Genomic DNA, 16,494 nt, shown 5'->3' on the forward strand with positions numbered 1-16,494 from the left:
CTTCCTGAGTGGTGAGTGTCCGTTAAACTGGATCAGAGTCAATTTTGTCAGGATCGTTCTGTCACGATAAAAAGGGGACCCAAGCACAATGCTTAGAAATAGAACAAAAAAATGAATTCAATTATTAGAAGCCGCCCATGCTACTCACAACGGCTTGACAAAGCTAAAACTAAAATTAAATAATACAAGAAAACACAATTTGGATGCAAAGGCTATGTTTGGTGTTATGATTCAGTGTTATCAGTACTTGTTTATTATGTATATATACATAAAATATACACATATGTATATATATATATATATATATATATATATATATATATATATATATATATATATATATATATATATATATATATATGTGTGTATATTTTATGTATATATATATATATATATATATATATATATAAAAAAAAAAAAACACCCAGCACGCCCCTGCGGGCGGTTTATCCTTTCAAGCTCGGGTCCTCTACCAGAGGCCTGGGAGCTTGAGGGTCCTGCGCAGTATCTTAGCTGTTCCCAGGACTGCGCTCTTCTGGACAGAGATCTCCGATGTTATTCCCGGGATCTGCTGGAGCCACTCGCCTAGCTTGGGAGTCACCGCACCTAGTGCTCCGATTACCACGGGGACCACCGTTACCTTCACCCTCCACATCCTCTCGAGCTCTTCTCTGTTGAACAGCCACAAGGGGCAGTACCCTCCATGGAGAAGGAGGCTAGAGGGCAAGATCAAAGTAGCACGGAGGGAGGTTAGCCAACTAACAGAGTTGCAGAAAGGTGCGACAAATAAGGTGCCTAAGAAATACAGCAAGCTGTCCATACCTGAGGCCTTGGAAACTGCCAAGCAAAGACTCACAGCCTTGGCCAGCCGCTTGAGGAGGTACACCAGAGAGATAGAAGGCAGGAGAATAAACCAGCTGTTCTCCACAGAACCAGCAACGGTGTACTCTCAGTGGCAAGGGAACAATAAGAGAACAGCACCACCAAGGCTGGAGACGGAGCAATACTGGAAGAGCATATGGGAGAAGGATGCAACCCATAACGGCAATGCTCAGTGGCTAGTGGATCTGAGGGCAGACCACAGCGACCTCCCTGAACAGGGTCCAGTAACCATCACAGTGGCAGATATCCAAGAAAGGGTCTCCAGTATGAAGAGTTGGACAGCACCAGGGCCCGACATGGTTCACGCCTACTGGCTGAAGAAGCTGACTGCACTCCACGAGCGTCTGGCAGCACAAATGAACCAGCTGCTAGTTAACGAGAGACACCCGGAATGGCTAACCGAAGGTCGGACGGTCCTGATCCCCAAGGACCCCAAGAAGGGACCGGTCCCCTCCAACTACCGACCAATAACCTGCCTCAGTACTACATGGAAGCTCCTGTCAGGCATCATATCGGCTAAGATGAACAGGCACATGGGTCAATACATGAGCGGGACACAGAAAGGAATTGGCAAGAATACCAGAGGTGCAAAACACCAGCTACTGGTAGACAGAACAATCAGCCGAGACTGCAAGACCAGACTGACCAACCTGTGCACTGCCTGGATTGATTACAAGAAGGCCTATGACTCAATGCCCCACAGCTGGATACTGGAATGCCTAGAATTGTACAAGATCAATGGGACCCTAAGAGCCTTCATCAGGAACTCAATGGGGATGTGGCGTACAACACTAGAGGCCAACTCCAAGCCCATAGCACAAGTTACCATCAAGTGCGGGATCTACCAAGGAGATGCTCTGTCCCCACTGCTGTTCTGCATAGGCCTGAACCCCCTCAGTGAGATCATTAACAAGACTGGCTACGGATATATATATATATATATATATATATATATATATATATATATATATATATATATGCATGTATGTATGTGTGTATCACTGTGATGGCATTTATATGGTTTTACATACAGACAACAGGCTCTTCTGCCGTGGTCTCATTTTGTCAATTACCAATGATGAAGGAGCGCCATAACATTCAATGGGAGCACTCTGCATTGTTGGCAGTTGGCTTGGCAGATCAAGCACAAGTTCCAAAGATTGGAAGTGAGAATGTGTTGAAAGCACAGTGTTTGCCCTAAATATATATGTTTAAAGTGATATTGCCCAAAATTCCAATAACAGTCGCCTTAAGGCACCTAACATTGTTAGGTAGACACCTTCTAATAATACAAAGAAACCTCAACAATCAAACAACCTCCTATGAGCAAGCACTCTGGCTACATTAGGACGTGAAAAACTCTTAACAGGAATAATAATAATAATGGATACTTTATTGATCCCCATGGGGAAATTACTTGTTTTTCTCTGCATTTGACCCATTCACTCAGTGAAGCAGTGGGCAGCCCACTAAGCAGGCGCCCGGGGAGCAGTGTGTAGGGACGGTACCTTGCTCAGGGGTACCTCAGGGTAGCCGTTAAGTGGATTCGAACCGCCGACCTTCCGATCATGGGGCGACCACTTTACCTACTGAGCTATCCCTGCCCCTAAAGGAAGCAATCTCCAGTGAAGCCAGTCTCAGGGAGGGGCTGCTATCTGTCACAACCAGTTGGGGGTAAGTGCTCCTTAGGAGAGCAAAGCAAAAGTCAGTATTGACACTGTGATTGGTGAAAGATTTGGAGTAAACAACCTTGTGAAAGTCCAATACACAGTCCAATTACAAAGTTTTTTAAGAGAATGGTTCAAGCTCAATAATACCAAACACCGAAGAATAGGGCAGAAGAACACAGCTTCCACTTGGGAAATTGTTGGTGGGTGAGAACCTATGAAAATGCTTTGGAAATATTTTTTTCTTTTAAAGATGACCAACGCTAAACAGAAGACTAGTGTAGTACTATGTACTGTTGATATCAGTGTTTTAGCACATACACGTGTGAAAAGAGAACTTAATAATAAACACTATGAATGGCTTATTTGTTCTACAGCTTGTTTGCTGACTCTGTCCTTCCTCTTGTGCGGCCCTCATCTTCCTTTCCCATCCAGCCAAGACTCATCCTGTGCTGGCCAGGGAGTAGTCAAAGCAGCTTTGCCCTGATACTCTTTTTACCAAATGATTTCTCTGGACAGGAGTGCAAGATTGGAGGGTAAGAGGTTCATACACCAAACAGTAAGCTGCAAGGGAAGGATATACTGCAGAGGTGGCTGAAGGCCTCCTCCAGCCCCAAAGACAGTGTTGTGAGTCAGCATGAAGAAAGCAGTTCACCCGCACAAGATGGGCCTCTTGGAAGAAAGAAAAAAAAACTCCCACAATGAAATGTTTTCTCTAAAAACTCTGAGACACTTGAGAGAAGTTTTCACCCCAAGATGCAACACAATGCACGTCCCTGTGCTTCCTCCCCCTCGGCTCAGCAAGCAGTGGCTAAAGGGAACTCCACGACCTGAGAAGATGGTGGGTGGTGGACAGTGGAGGTGCAGTAAAGCATAGGAAGAGCATATCCAGAATCTTTTGGTTGCTGCCAATGTTAACATATACCGGTGGATTCAGTATCAAAGTTTCTAGCATTTGCCTTCACAAAAAAAAAAAACCCCTACAAAAAAAGGCACTACAAAAACACAAGTGAAGGAGTGCCCTGCTGGCGATTCAAATAGAAGATGTTTAATTATGAACATCTGGGAAATCAAACTTTTCACCAGACTCCCCCCTGTGCTTAAACTCTTTCATGCAAATATCTTCAACATTGTCATCTCCTTCTCTGAAGAGCAATGTTTTCCTATTTCAGCTTAATTGACTTAAATGTAGTTAAGAGAAGGGGAGCCACATTTGACAGACCACATTGTACAATTTTGAATAAACAGCCAGAATAACAAAAACATGCTGTTTAATTTAATCTTCCAAAATTTTTATCATCTCGAAACGTGTTTTTGTTACTTGGTTAGGAATGGAGTGGTAAAGGCTGTGTAATATTAATAGAACTACACAGAACACTTAGTAAGAGCACATTATATTAAGGTAGGATTGGTTATAAAATCTAATAGCATGTCTGCAAACATAGCCAAGTTCTCTGCTCTGAAAAAACTTTTCATCAGCATTTCTTTCTTAAATGTGTACATTTACTTAGGTTCTGTTTACAATGTTCCCATTTTATGTTGGCTCAAACTAAATGGTGCAGTTAAATGTTTTTCTTTTTTACAACTCCTAAATTTACAATAACAATGCTTTTTTTTTAAAGTATTACATAGTGCTATACTTAATTAATTGTGTTAATCATTAATTATTAATTGCATTTTTCAGTAATGCAGTAAAAGAATGAGTTAGTGTATGAGTTTCTGTTATCACATCACAATTACAGTTTTATAATTTTGTCGTTATGTATATTACAACGTTCTAGAAGCATAGAAATAAAAAAGGGAGACAGGGAGTAGGACAGTGGTGGTGGGGTCTACTAATTTTGAGGAGTTGTGATATGTGTTTTTATGTTTCTATTACAAAAGGATGGTAAAGTGCAAATTGCGTCCAGGTCATAAACAGCTGCATATTGGTAGATAATTATTTAACATTTTTAACTTGAATTTATTTTAATTTAGGACAGAAAGAAAGATAGAGATTGTTTAATCTCTTAACTGCTTCTCACAGATTCCCATATTCTGCTGTGTTCTTATGTCCTGGGGTGACCAAACAGCTCTTGCACAGCAGCCACAGGTGGATTCTTCTACCCTGCAGCTCCGAGCTATGCTCAGCCAAACATAACAGCTGTCAGGCCCATGGGGTCCATGTCAAATAGCTTCTTTGGAGAGTGCAGTGAGGTCTGAGGGATCATTTTCTTCTTTTTATCTGTAGTGCTTGGTGTTAAGAATGTGGCTGCTGTGTCCTGCATAAGCACATTCCTTTCTGAATGCCTCATTTCCATGTTAACATCTCAGTATAACAAAGGAATTCCTTTATACTGACATAAATATATGTCAGTATATTTTGTTTATTTCTTGAAGCCCTAACATTGTATTTTAAAATTAAAAAGACATTAAAAAGTCAATAGGAGAGATGTTAGCTGATTAAACAAGTCTTAAATGTAATAAATTCTGTTTTCATGGATGCCTGGATGTTAAACTTAATTGTTACACCTGGTAAAGCAGCAACACTGATCATTTTATTACAGATGAAAGAATTTAGACAGTTTTTAACTCTCAGTGATTCTGCAGTGTTCGTTTGACTTTGGGACCTGAAAATGGCTAATGATGTCAGACTTAAAGGCCGGGTTGCATTAATCTATTACTTAATTATCCACACTTAACAACTCTTGCACCTAATCCATAATAAATGTATGATAGAAAAATGTTATAGAACCAAAACATTGCAATTATACTTATAGTTTTTATACTTGAATACCTCTGCAATGCAACAACTGGTACATGTGTTATTATTACCTGTGCTCCTTTTAATCCAGTTGGTGAGGGATCCACTGCCTTTAGCAGCCTCACACAGGTCCTTTTGTCACTGTTTCCTCCTCATGTCCTTACGAGACATGTCTGGGCAATGTTATATCATCAGTAATAATTTTAAAAAATCTATACACATAAAGCACACACACACACACACACACACACACACACAGACTCGCACATACAGTGACATTTTAAATAATAAAAAAATTAAGTAATACATTTAAAATAATGTATTTATGATGATTCAATTTGTTTGACTATCTACTCTGTGCAGGCAGAAAGCTTATTAAATGTTTAAACTGTAGAGATGATAATAATTTTGCTGCTATAAAATCAGCATTTTGTCATATTTTAAATGTAACTCTAACATAATCTGTTTCTTAATATATTTTCTTTAAAATTTGTTTTTTGAATATTGTAATTGCAATAATTATGTGCATATGCATATTAGAAAAATAAGCCCTCCAGAACACCAGGGAAAAGCCCTGTAACTTACTTTAAAATGGAATATGTTCCCTAAAACGGTGGACAGAGCTACACACTCATGACACCCTTACCCTTAGCTAACGGCTAATGACCAGCACTACTTATGCAGTTGCACACACAGCACGCTCGTTTGTATCAATGTGTCTGTTGCCACAAGATCACTTACAAACATGTACATAATAACCTAATACTCCTGTGTGCTGTAGACTATAGTGTACACTGTACACCCTACTTAATGGTTTTTGTGGCATCAGTCTGAGTCTCCCATTTAATCTGTGTTTCTCAGTAACCACTCTGCACCGCCAGGCAGCCAAAAATGTGCATGCTCTTTGCGAGCTCCCGGCTCATAACCAGCGCCCTCTGTCATCAAGGGTGATCATTGGTTAATGATCATCATGTGACTCATGCAAGCCAGATCCTTTTATTTAGCAAAATTGTGATTAATAAATCATAACCCAAATTTAGTGAGTTATTATTTATTTGTCATTTCTAGTCTCATATCTCTTGGAGATATATTTTTTATATTCTCACACAGGTGCACACACGGGTGCTCAGAGACACAAACTACACCTTTCTTGGCTACTACCTCAAAGCACATTGTGCGTTGTCGGTCTTGCATCCTGCACAATAACATTCATTATTTAGTATTTACTGTTATTTACTGTTAGCTAGATTATTGCGATGGTGGAACAATGCGGTTTTCGTCCTGGTCACAGAACACTGGATCAGCTCTTTATCCTCTCGAGGATACTTGAGGGCGCGTGGGATTTTGCCCAACCAGTCTACATGTGTTTTGTGGACTTGGAGAAGGCATTCGACCGTGTCCCTCGGGGTGTCCTGTGGGAGGTGTTGCGGGAGTATGGGGTTTCATCACCCCCACCCGAGTATATATATATATATACTCGGGTGGGGGTGATGATATCTCCCTCCTGACCTGGCGTCCTGACTCCTCCTTGCCGTAGCATTTGTGTTGTACCTCGTCAATCTCTAGCTGTGAGAGCAGTCCCTTCTTTCGAATGTTGGAACACTGAGCTACTAGTTGTTTCGCCGTCATTGTGGATGTTGGGTATCGAAGAATCCATAGGTCCCTCATCCTATTCATGTAGCCCCTTCCGCCGGGGTTACTTGCGTAGTAGCATTCCAACAACGCCCTGTTGTTGGAGGGAGGTTAGCCAACTAACGGAGTTGCAGAAAGTTGCGACAAAGAAGGTGCATAATAAATACAGCAAGCTGTCCATACCTGAGGCCTTGGAAACTGCCAAGCAAAGACTCACAGCCTTGGCCAGCCGCTTGAGGAGGTACACCAGAGAGATAGAGGGCAGGAGAATAAACCAGCTGTTCTCCAAAGAACCAGCAAAGGTGTACTCTCAGTGGCAAGGGAACAATAATAACTAGAGAACAGCACCACCAAGGCTGGAGACGGAGCAATACTGGAAGAGCATATGGGAGAAGGACGCAACCCATAACGGCAATGCTCAGTGGCTGGTGGATCTGAGGGCAGACCACAGCGACCTCCCTGAACAGGGTCCAGTAACCATCACAGTGGCAGATATCCAAGAAAGGGTCTCCAGTATGAAGAGTTGGACAGTACCAGGGCCCGACATGGTTCACGCCTACTGGCTGAAGAAGCTGACTGCACTCCACGAGCGTCTGGCAGCACAAATGAACCAGCTGCTAGTTAACGGGAGACACCCGGAATGGCTAACTGAAGGTCGGACGGTCCTGATCCCCAAGGACCCCAAGAAGGGACCGGTCCCCTCCAACTACCGACCAATAACCTGCCTCAGTACTACATGGAAGCTCCTGTCAGGCATCATATCGGCTAAGGTGAACAGGCACATGGGTCAATACATGAGCGGGACACAGAAAGGAATTGGCAAGAATACCAGAGACGCAAAACACCAGCTACTGGTAGACAGAACAGTCAGTCGAGACTGCAAGACCAGACTGACCAACCTGTGCACTGCCTGGATTGATTACAAGAAGGCCTATGACTCAATGCCCCACAGCTGGATACTGGAATGCCTAGAATTGTACAAGATCAATGGGACCCTAAGAGCCTTCATCAGGAACTCAATGGGGATGTGGCGTACAACACTAGAGGCCAACTCCAAGCCCATAGCACAAGTCACCATCAAGTGCGGGATCTACCAAGGAGATGCTCTGTCCCCACTGCTGTTCTGCATAGGCCTGAACCCCCTCAGTGAGATCATTAACAAGACTGGCTACGGATACCGACTACGGAATGGAGCAGTTGTCAGCCACCTCCTGTACATGGATGACATCAAGCTGTATGCCAAGAGTGAACGAGACATCGATTCACTGATCCACACTACCAGGCTATACAGCAATGACATTGGAATGTCATTCGGACTGGAGAAGTGTAGTCGGATGGTAACAAAGAGAGGGAAGGTAGTCAGAACTGAGGGGATTGAACTACCAGAAGGCAACATTGCAGACATAGAGGACAGTTACAAGTACCTGGGGATCCCGCAGGTGAATGGGAACCATGAAGAGGCCGCTAGAAAAGCTGCAACCACCAAGTACCTGCAGAGGGTCAGGCAAGTCCTGAGGAGTCAGCTGAATGGTAAGAACAAGATCCGGGCCATCAACACGTACGCCCTGCCCGTGATCAGGTACCCTGCTGGGGTAATAGGCTGGCCAAAGGAGGAGATAGAAGCCACTGACATAAAGACAAGAAAGCTCCTTACCATGCATGGAGGGTTTCACCCCAAGTCCAGCACCCTGAGGCTGTACGCTAAGCGGAAGGAAGGGGGCCAGGGACTGGTGAGTGTCAGCACCACAGTCCAGGATGAGACAACGAACATCCAAGAATACATTGGGAAGATGGCCCCAACTGACCGAGGGCTCAGTGAATACCTCAGGCAGCAGAAACCCAAGAAAGAGGAGGGAGACGAGGAACCATCATGGAAGGACAGGCCCCTGCATGGTATGTACCACCGGCAGATAGAGGAGGTGGCTGATATCCAGAAATCCTACCAGTGGCTGGACAAAGCTGGACTGAAAGACAGCACAGAGGCACTAATCATGGCAGCACAAGAACAAGCTCTGAGCACAAGATCCATAGAGGCTGGGGTCTATCACACCAGGCAAGACCCCAGGTGCAGGCTGTGTAAAGATGCCCCAGAGACAATCCAGCACATAACAGCAGGGTGCAAGATGCTAGCAGGCAAGGCATACATGGAACGCCATAACCAAGTGGCCGGCATAGTGTACAGGAACATCTGTGCCGAGTATAACCTGGAAGTCCCGAGGTCAAAATGGGAGACGCCCCCAAGGGTGGTGGAGAATGACCGAGCTAAGATCCTGTGGGACTTCCAGATACAGACGGACAAAATGGTGGTGGCTAACCAACCGGACATAGTGGTGGTAGACAAACAGAAGAAGACGGCCGTAGTGATCAATGTAGCGGTTCCGAATGACAGCAACATCAGGAAGAAGGAACACGAGAAGCTGGAGAAATACCAAGGGCTCAGAGAAGAGCTCGAGAGGATGTGGAGGGTGAAGGTGACGGTGGTCCCCGTGGTAATCGGAGCACTAGGTGCGGTGACTCCCAAGCTAGGCGAGTGGCTCCAGCAGATCCCGGGAATAACATCGGAGATCTCTGTCCAGAAGAGCGCAGTCCTGGGAACAGCTAAGATACTGCGCAGGACCCTCAAGCTCCCAGGCCTCTGGTAGAGGACCCGAGCTTGAAGGATAAACCGCCCGCAGGGGCGTGCTGGGTGTTTTGTTATATATACATACAGTGTTGGAGAGTAACGGAATACATGTACCGCCGTTACGTATTTAAAATACAAAATATGAGTAACTGTATTCCGTTACAGTTACCGTTTAAAAAGGTGGTATTCAGAATACAGTTACTTTGTTGAAATAAATGGATTACACTGCGGTACTTTCCTGTTTCATTTTGTCGCGGGTCAGGACTGTTTGGGTTTTGTTTGACAGCTACGTTCTGTTGTTCCAGGCGGCAGTGTTACGGTTGCCATGGTTACAGGGTGACGCTCTTGCTCTGCGTGTTTCCTGGGTGAGAGAGCGCCTTTTCGTTGTTGTTGTTGTGCTAAGCTAATAGGCAGAATGCTACAAGCTCTAAAGAATGTAGCCTGATGGGCAGTGTAGTCCGTGCTGCAGGGAGAATGGACTGCCATACCCGTTATGTGTCTGTGAGCGCGAGGAGGGAGAAAAAGGAAAAGTACGAGCTGTCATCGAGGAAAAACGGGAGCTGGAAGCATGTAAATATAATAACAACCACTTCAGCCAAGAAGAGTGCCTGACGAGCCCAGTTGTAAGTAAGCTATTAAGACTCGACTGTACACTGTGTTCGTGTTTTCCTCCGAAACAATAAGTTCCGTTGGAGCAGCCTTTCAACGCCTCTCTCTGTCTCTGCTAGCAAAGTTGACCCAGACAACAAAGTAAAGCTATTTTTCGGCTACGAGCCAACAGGGACCCTGCCGTATTAGTCAGAGGTCCCTTTACTACGGGTTCGGAGCCGTGGACCTTCAGTAACAGTAATAAATCACAGCAATAGTACATTCACGTAGTTGTAAACAGCATGATAATATATTAAGTAATCCAAAGTATTCAGAATACGTTATTCTCATTGAGTAACGTAACGGAATACGTTACAGAATACATTTTGGGGCATGTATTCTGTAATCTGTAATAGAATACATTTTAAAAGTAACCTTCCCAACACTGTACATATATACATATATGTATACTCTTATAAATGCACCATGGTGTACAGTGTTTATTGTTATATTGACAATAAACACCTTGAATCTTGAATCTAATAGTTAAATGTTATTGTTGAGGGGCACTGGCAGGACTCCATACAGACACACATTAAAAAAAATTAAAAATGCCTCATGAAAAGGGCACTTTGAACACCCAAGAGGAAATGGGGAAGGTGCCCCCCCTGTGCAACTTGTTTGCTCTGAGATCTCCTTTCAGCTGAACATACTGACACATATCCCCTAGGAGGTGGCCAGTGGACATCTGAGGTGAGGTGTTCATCATTTATGCTGCTGATATATCCATGAAATCTTTACTTTGAGCACGAGCCACAGTTTCTGACCATAACTGAAGGTAGGAGTGTAGATTGCTCAGTACAGGTCAGAGGCTTGACTTTCATGGCAGTATTTTTGGAAAATTACTTTTTTAAATAACTTTTCTTAAACTGGGAAATGTGTGAAAATTGCTGTGGATCTACTGAAATACTATTTTATAGTTTGACTCCACAGAAACAAAAAGTTTTCACTGTTGTCCATGATTTACAAAATTTTAAATTATACTTTCCCCTCAAAATATAACCTCCCTTCTTGTGTATATTTCCTGGTAAGAGTGTATTTTCATGATTTATATAGTATTTGTGGACTGTGACATTTAATTAGGTCCACAAATTTTAACAAATCAGTATTCCATCTCAAATGAGCAAAGTTTTAGAGCATTTCCTGCTCCAGTTGATATCCAATTTGCATAAAAAAATGTACGTCCAAACTTTGACCATGTATATTGATTTTTGCATAATTATTTTTGAAAAATGGTCTGTCGACCAACTTTCAGGCTTTTTACACATTGAAACCTGAGGCAATGCTTGCACATGAATATCTTTAAGAACTATAAACGTAATAGGCTGAAAATGTCACTAGTCTTTCTTTCCACTAAAATTAACCAGAAACTGTAATTTGGGACGTATACATTAAAAAGTGTGGATATTTACTATTTTAAAAAATTAACTGCACTCCATGAGTGCCTGGCAGCACAAATGAACCAGCTGATAATGGATGAAACACACTGAGAATGGCTAACTGGCCCAGAAGGGACTTGGCATAAACATGAGGGTGGCAAAACACTAGCTACTGGTACATAGAGCAGTCACTCGAGACTGCAAGATAAGACTGACCAACCTGTGTGTAACCAAGGTTATTATGGTTTTAAATTGTATTTTTACATTTGAAAATTGCCCCTAAATGAGTTTGAGTAGTTACAGTTTCATTGCTGTTATTATTTTGTACTTTATTTTGGTGTATTGTTCCTTATTGTTCCTCAAATTTACTAGAGGCACCCCAAAAATTGTAAACAAAGCACCACTCGCTGGTGAAAAAAAGAGCAGCAAAGAGCGAGCAGGAGATTGTACATGCGTGAGCATAAAAAAAGCCCTGAGTGAGGGAAAGACAATAATTCACAGAGCAAGTTGGGAACAGATGCATCACTATCAGTAATCTTGCATGGTCTCTCTTTTTGACACAGAAAAGAGTTACACCACCAATTAGGAGCTGGATATTTAATACATTGTTACTTAAAGAAAAAGATTTCATTAATTATTTCAAAAAGGAGTGGGCACTGAATTTAGGAAGTACCCCAACCGGTCGCAGCAGATGGCCGCCCCTCCCTGAGCCTGGTTCTGCCGGAGGTTTCTTCCTGTTAAAAAGGAGTTTTTCCTTCCCACTGTCCCCAAAGTGCTTGCTCACAGGGGGTCATATGATTGTTGGGTATTTTCTCTGTGTTTCATTGTAGGGTCTACCTTACAATATAAAGCACCTTGAGGCGACTGTTGTTGGGATTTGGCGCTTTTTTTCCTCATGCAAATCTTTTATCTGTTTATCTATTAATTTCTATTTGTGTTATTTTGTGTATTACATTATAGGAGGATTGTTGCAATTCGCTGTCCTGAAATGCTTCTTAAAAGAAGTACAGGTCAAGGCTTACAGATCCCAGTCTTGAAACTGTACTCAGAGTTACATCTGTCAGAGTAAATGTGGCTTAGCTAAGTGAGTAGAAGAACTGACAAGGATCTGGCAAGAAATAAAGCACAAATGGACTCAGGGCTGATTTGCTTGTTGAATGAGTGTTACAATAATTTCTTTAAAAGGAAGCAAAACATTTTATTTTTGCTGAAGGAGTATATGTTTACATTTGCTTACAAATGTATACTTCTGTTTTGAGCTTCTTTTTTAAAAGTTTTTATGAAGACAGTACAAGCAGAAGACCTGTCAGTTACACAGCTCACTGCGTTTTGTACATTTTTGTTGTAACTTTAAGAAAATATCAACAGAAAAGACAAATATGATGAGTGATTGGCATATTTATAAAGAAAACCATTTGAAATGTGTGTTTACATGCCTGCACTTTTATTTTGTTAAATAATAGTAAAAGAAAATAATGAAGAAAATAATACTAAAAGTAGGGTTATATGTCTGGCCAGAAATATGTACAAATTTATATATTTGTTATTTCATTTCTTCATTTCTTCAATTAGTTTTTTAAAAGTTGGTAAAGATAGATAGATAGACACAGATATTTAGAGTAGATTGGGATAGATTTTAGATTTTGAGTCCTAGAGCATCATTCAGCAACAATTCAGCAATATATGACACGTGAACACCAGTTTCTTAAAATGGGACAATATGCAATGTCATACATAGCATCATTTTCAGTCCCAAGCAACCAATTGGAAGTGATTTTCATCAAGACTTGCTTTTACCCTTCAAATCTGCTCTGATACAGTATTAGAATTGTTGGGGGGGGGTTTCCTCTTTATACCCTTTGGGGCCAGTTCTGCTGGCTCTGTAAATGTCAGCTCATTGTGTATCCATCCTGCCACCTCCGACTCAACTACCGGTTGGAAGCCATAAATGTGTCAGTCGCCTAGAGCAGCATCTATTGCGTGTAGTACCATTTACCAGCCTCACGCCCACTGCTAGCCCTTCCGAAATGTTTTGGTTTAGACAGTAGCAGTGAATGATATTTCCACCTAGCCTAGGGGACACAAAGATAAAGCCAAGGCCAGATGTAAAGTAAAATTTTACTCATACAAGGCACGTCATGTACTATACTACATGTACTGTTTTCAGTCAGATAGGGATTGTTGTGCACTGAGTGCAGAGAATATGTATATACTCATATATATACTAAAAAAAAATCAGTTTGCTTGTAGAACCTCGAAATTTCAAGTTCAACAATAATGAATTCACACCTACAAATGTCACTATTCTCTTGAACAAAAATAATAATAATTTAGGCCTTTGGCTATCAATGACCTTTGATTGGGCAGTTAGCTTTCTTCATCGTGATACTAAACTAGCAATTTACACTTGTTTATTACAAACATTCAAGCTGTTATTTGAGTACTTGACTGAGTGGAGTAGAAAACAAGTAGACAACACAGCTGAGCTCTGGTACACACACAACAACTACCAGATTCAACTTCTGTACTGGAGACAAAATTACAAGTAAACAATCTGTGAAAGTAAACCTGCTAGAGAGGGTCGAGTTGCTATTATCTTCTTTTGAAAAAATGGGTGACAGTAAAGAGCTGAATTGTCCAGAAGAGAGCTTCCTGGGTTACACTTAAGAGTGATAAAAATCCTGCACCAGGAATGCTAGCAAGCAAGCAAGCAATTTATTTATATAGCACTTTCAGATCAGCCCCAAGCTGAACACAAAGTGCTGTACACTTGACATGCCAGAAAATATACACTAAACAAGTTAAAAAAAAAAAAAAAAAGAAATAATATAAAATAGAGGAAAATATTTAAAAAAAAAAGATGATAATTAAAATAACATTTAAAACAATAGAATTGGCACAAATAGCAAAGACAATAATAAAATAGTATAAAATGATAATTAGAATTACATTTAAAACAATAAAATGAGGGTCTGACTGTGTCATAAGCCAATGAGTAAAAAGGGTTTTAAGATGTGTTTTAAAAGTGGACAGTGAAGGGGCCTCTCTAATGTGCTGGGGAAGATTGTTCCAAAGACTAGGAGCAGCAATAGAGAAGGCCCCGCCCCCTCTGAGCTCTCTCTTGGACCTGGGTTCCTCCAGGAGCAGCTTGTCAGCTGACCTGAGAGACCTGGGGGTGAGTAAGGATGCAGAAGCTCAGAGAGGTAAATTGGGGTAAGACTGTTTAAGCATTTAAAAACAAACATGAGAATTTTAAAATGAACTCTAAGATATACAGGCAGCCAATGGAGTGAAGCAAGGATGGGAGTTAGGTGCTCTCTTTTGCGAGTTCTGGTTAAAAGTCGTGCAGCAGCATTTTGGACCAGCTGCAGACGAGAGAGAAGACACCGACTAACTCCACAATACAATGCATTACAGTAATCTAAACGAGATGAAATAAAAGCATGGATTACTGTTTCAAAATGCGGCTGAGATAAAATGGGTCTTATCTTTGCCAAGCGCCTTAAATAATAAAAACTGGACTTGACAGTAGCCCTAATTTGACTGTCTAATTTAAAATCACTGTCCATCTTAAAACCCAGGTTTGTAACAACAGATTTAAAATACTCTGCCTGGGGTCCCAAATCAATAGCGAAGGGTTCACAAGGTCCGCTAGGACCAAACAGAATCACCTCAGTTTTGCTTGAATTACAACTTAGAAAGTTTAGGGACATCCAAGATTTAATGTCTTCTAGACATGCTAGAAGTGGCTTAATAGAGAAGGCATCGTTCTGCTTCAGAGGCAGATAGATCTGACAGTCGTCAGCATAGCAGTGGAAGGATATTCCATGCCTTCTGAGGATGGTTCCCAGGGGCTGTAAATATAATGAAAAAAACAGAGGCCCTAAAATTGAGCCCTGCGGGACCCCAGACTGAGAAGTGGCAGAGGAAGACTCATATCCTAAAAAGTTAACACTAAAAGTTCTGTTAGAAAGATAAGACCTAAACCATTTCAAAGCAGTACCATGAATTCCTGCAATATGGTGCAAGCGAGACAGTAAAATGTTGTGGTCTACAGTGTTAAAAGCAGCTGTTAGGTCAAGAAGGACAAGAACAACGTGATTACCAGAATCACAGGTAAGGAAGTTATCATTAAAAACCTTTAAGACTGCTGACTCAGTGCTATGAAAGTTTTTAAAATCTGATTGGAAGACCTCTGGGATACCATTCTCGTTTAAAAAAATCCATCAATTGCCAGTGTACAATTTTCTCTAAGAGTTTAGACATAAAAGACAACTTGGAGAGAGGCCTGTAGTTAGCCAATACAGTGTGGTCCAGGGCAGGTTTCTTAAGCAAGGGTTGTACTACTGCATGCTTAAAATTAGCAGGGACTACACCAGATATTAAACTGCTGTTTATAACAGTAAGAACAGCCTGGCCTATGCTAGGAAAAATCTCCTTAAAAAATTGGTTCATTTGGGGAACCAGAGAGCCTCAGGTGGCCAACCACATCCTCTAAATAAGAAAGAGTCACAGGCTCAAACTGGTTAAAAACAGCAGGGAGGGCAAGGGATCAAGACAGAGGGGTCAGAGTCAGGAGAAGAAATGAGAGCCCGCGTGGTTGCAACCTTGTCAATGAAAAAACACATAAAATCATTAGACAGTTTATGAGAGGCCTCCAAACAGCCACTTTGTCGAGCATTTAAGACTAAGTCAATAGATTTAAATAACACACGTGGACTGTGACTGTTGGATGAAATGATCTTAGAGAAATATTTTCTTTTAGCCTCTTTGACCGTATCCTGATAGAGGTGCCAGCAGTCCTTCAGAATTTGAAGAGACACCTGCAGTTTGTCCCTCTTCCATCTGCATTCAGCTCTACGACACTCCCCCCTCACAGCCCGAGTGGTGTCGTTAAACCAAGGGTCAGTTTCAGCCTTG

General features: G+C 41.8%; 1 long non-coding RNA gene across 1 annotated transcript in view; it reads right to left on the reverse strand.

The window, feature by feature from the left end:
* Window positions 1–2,253: 2,253 nt before the first annotated feature.
* Window positions 2,254–16,494, reverse strand: part of LOC146646030 (uncharacterized) — a 136,739-nt gene continuing 122,498 nt past the window's right edge. Inside the window, exon 2 of the long non-coding RNA XR_014908922.1 lies at window positions 2,254–2,488. This is a non-coding gene — a long non-coding RNA (uncharacterized LOC146646030). The remainder of the gene's footprint in view (window positions 2,489–16,494) is intronic.

The sequence above is a fragment of the Rhamphochromis longiceps genome, linkage group LG19 (genome assembly GCF_057381845.1).
Source record: "Rhamphochromis longiceps isolate RC_006_pf linkage group LG19, R_longiceps_female_GT1.1, whole genome shotgun sequence".
NCBI lineage: Eukaryota > Metazoa > Chordata > Actinopteri > Cichliformes > Cichlidae > Rhamphochromis > Rhamphochromis longiceps.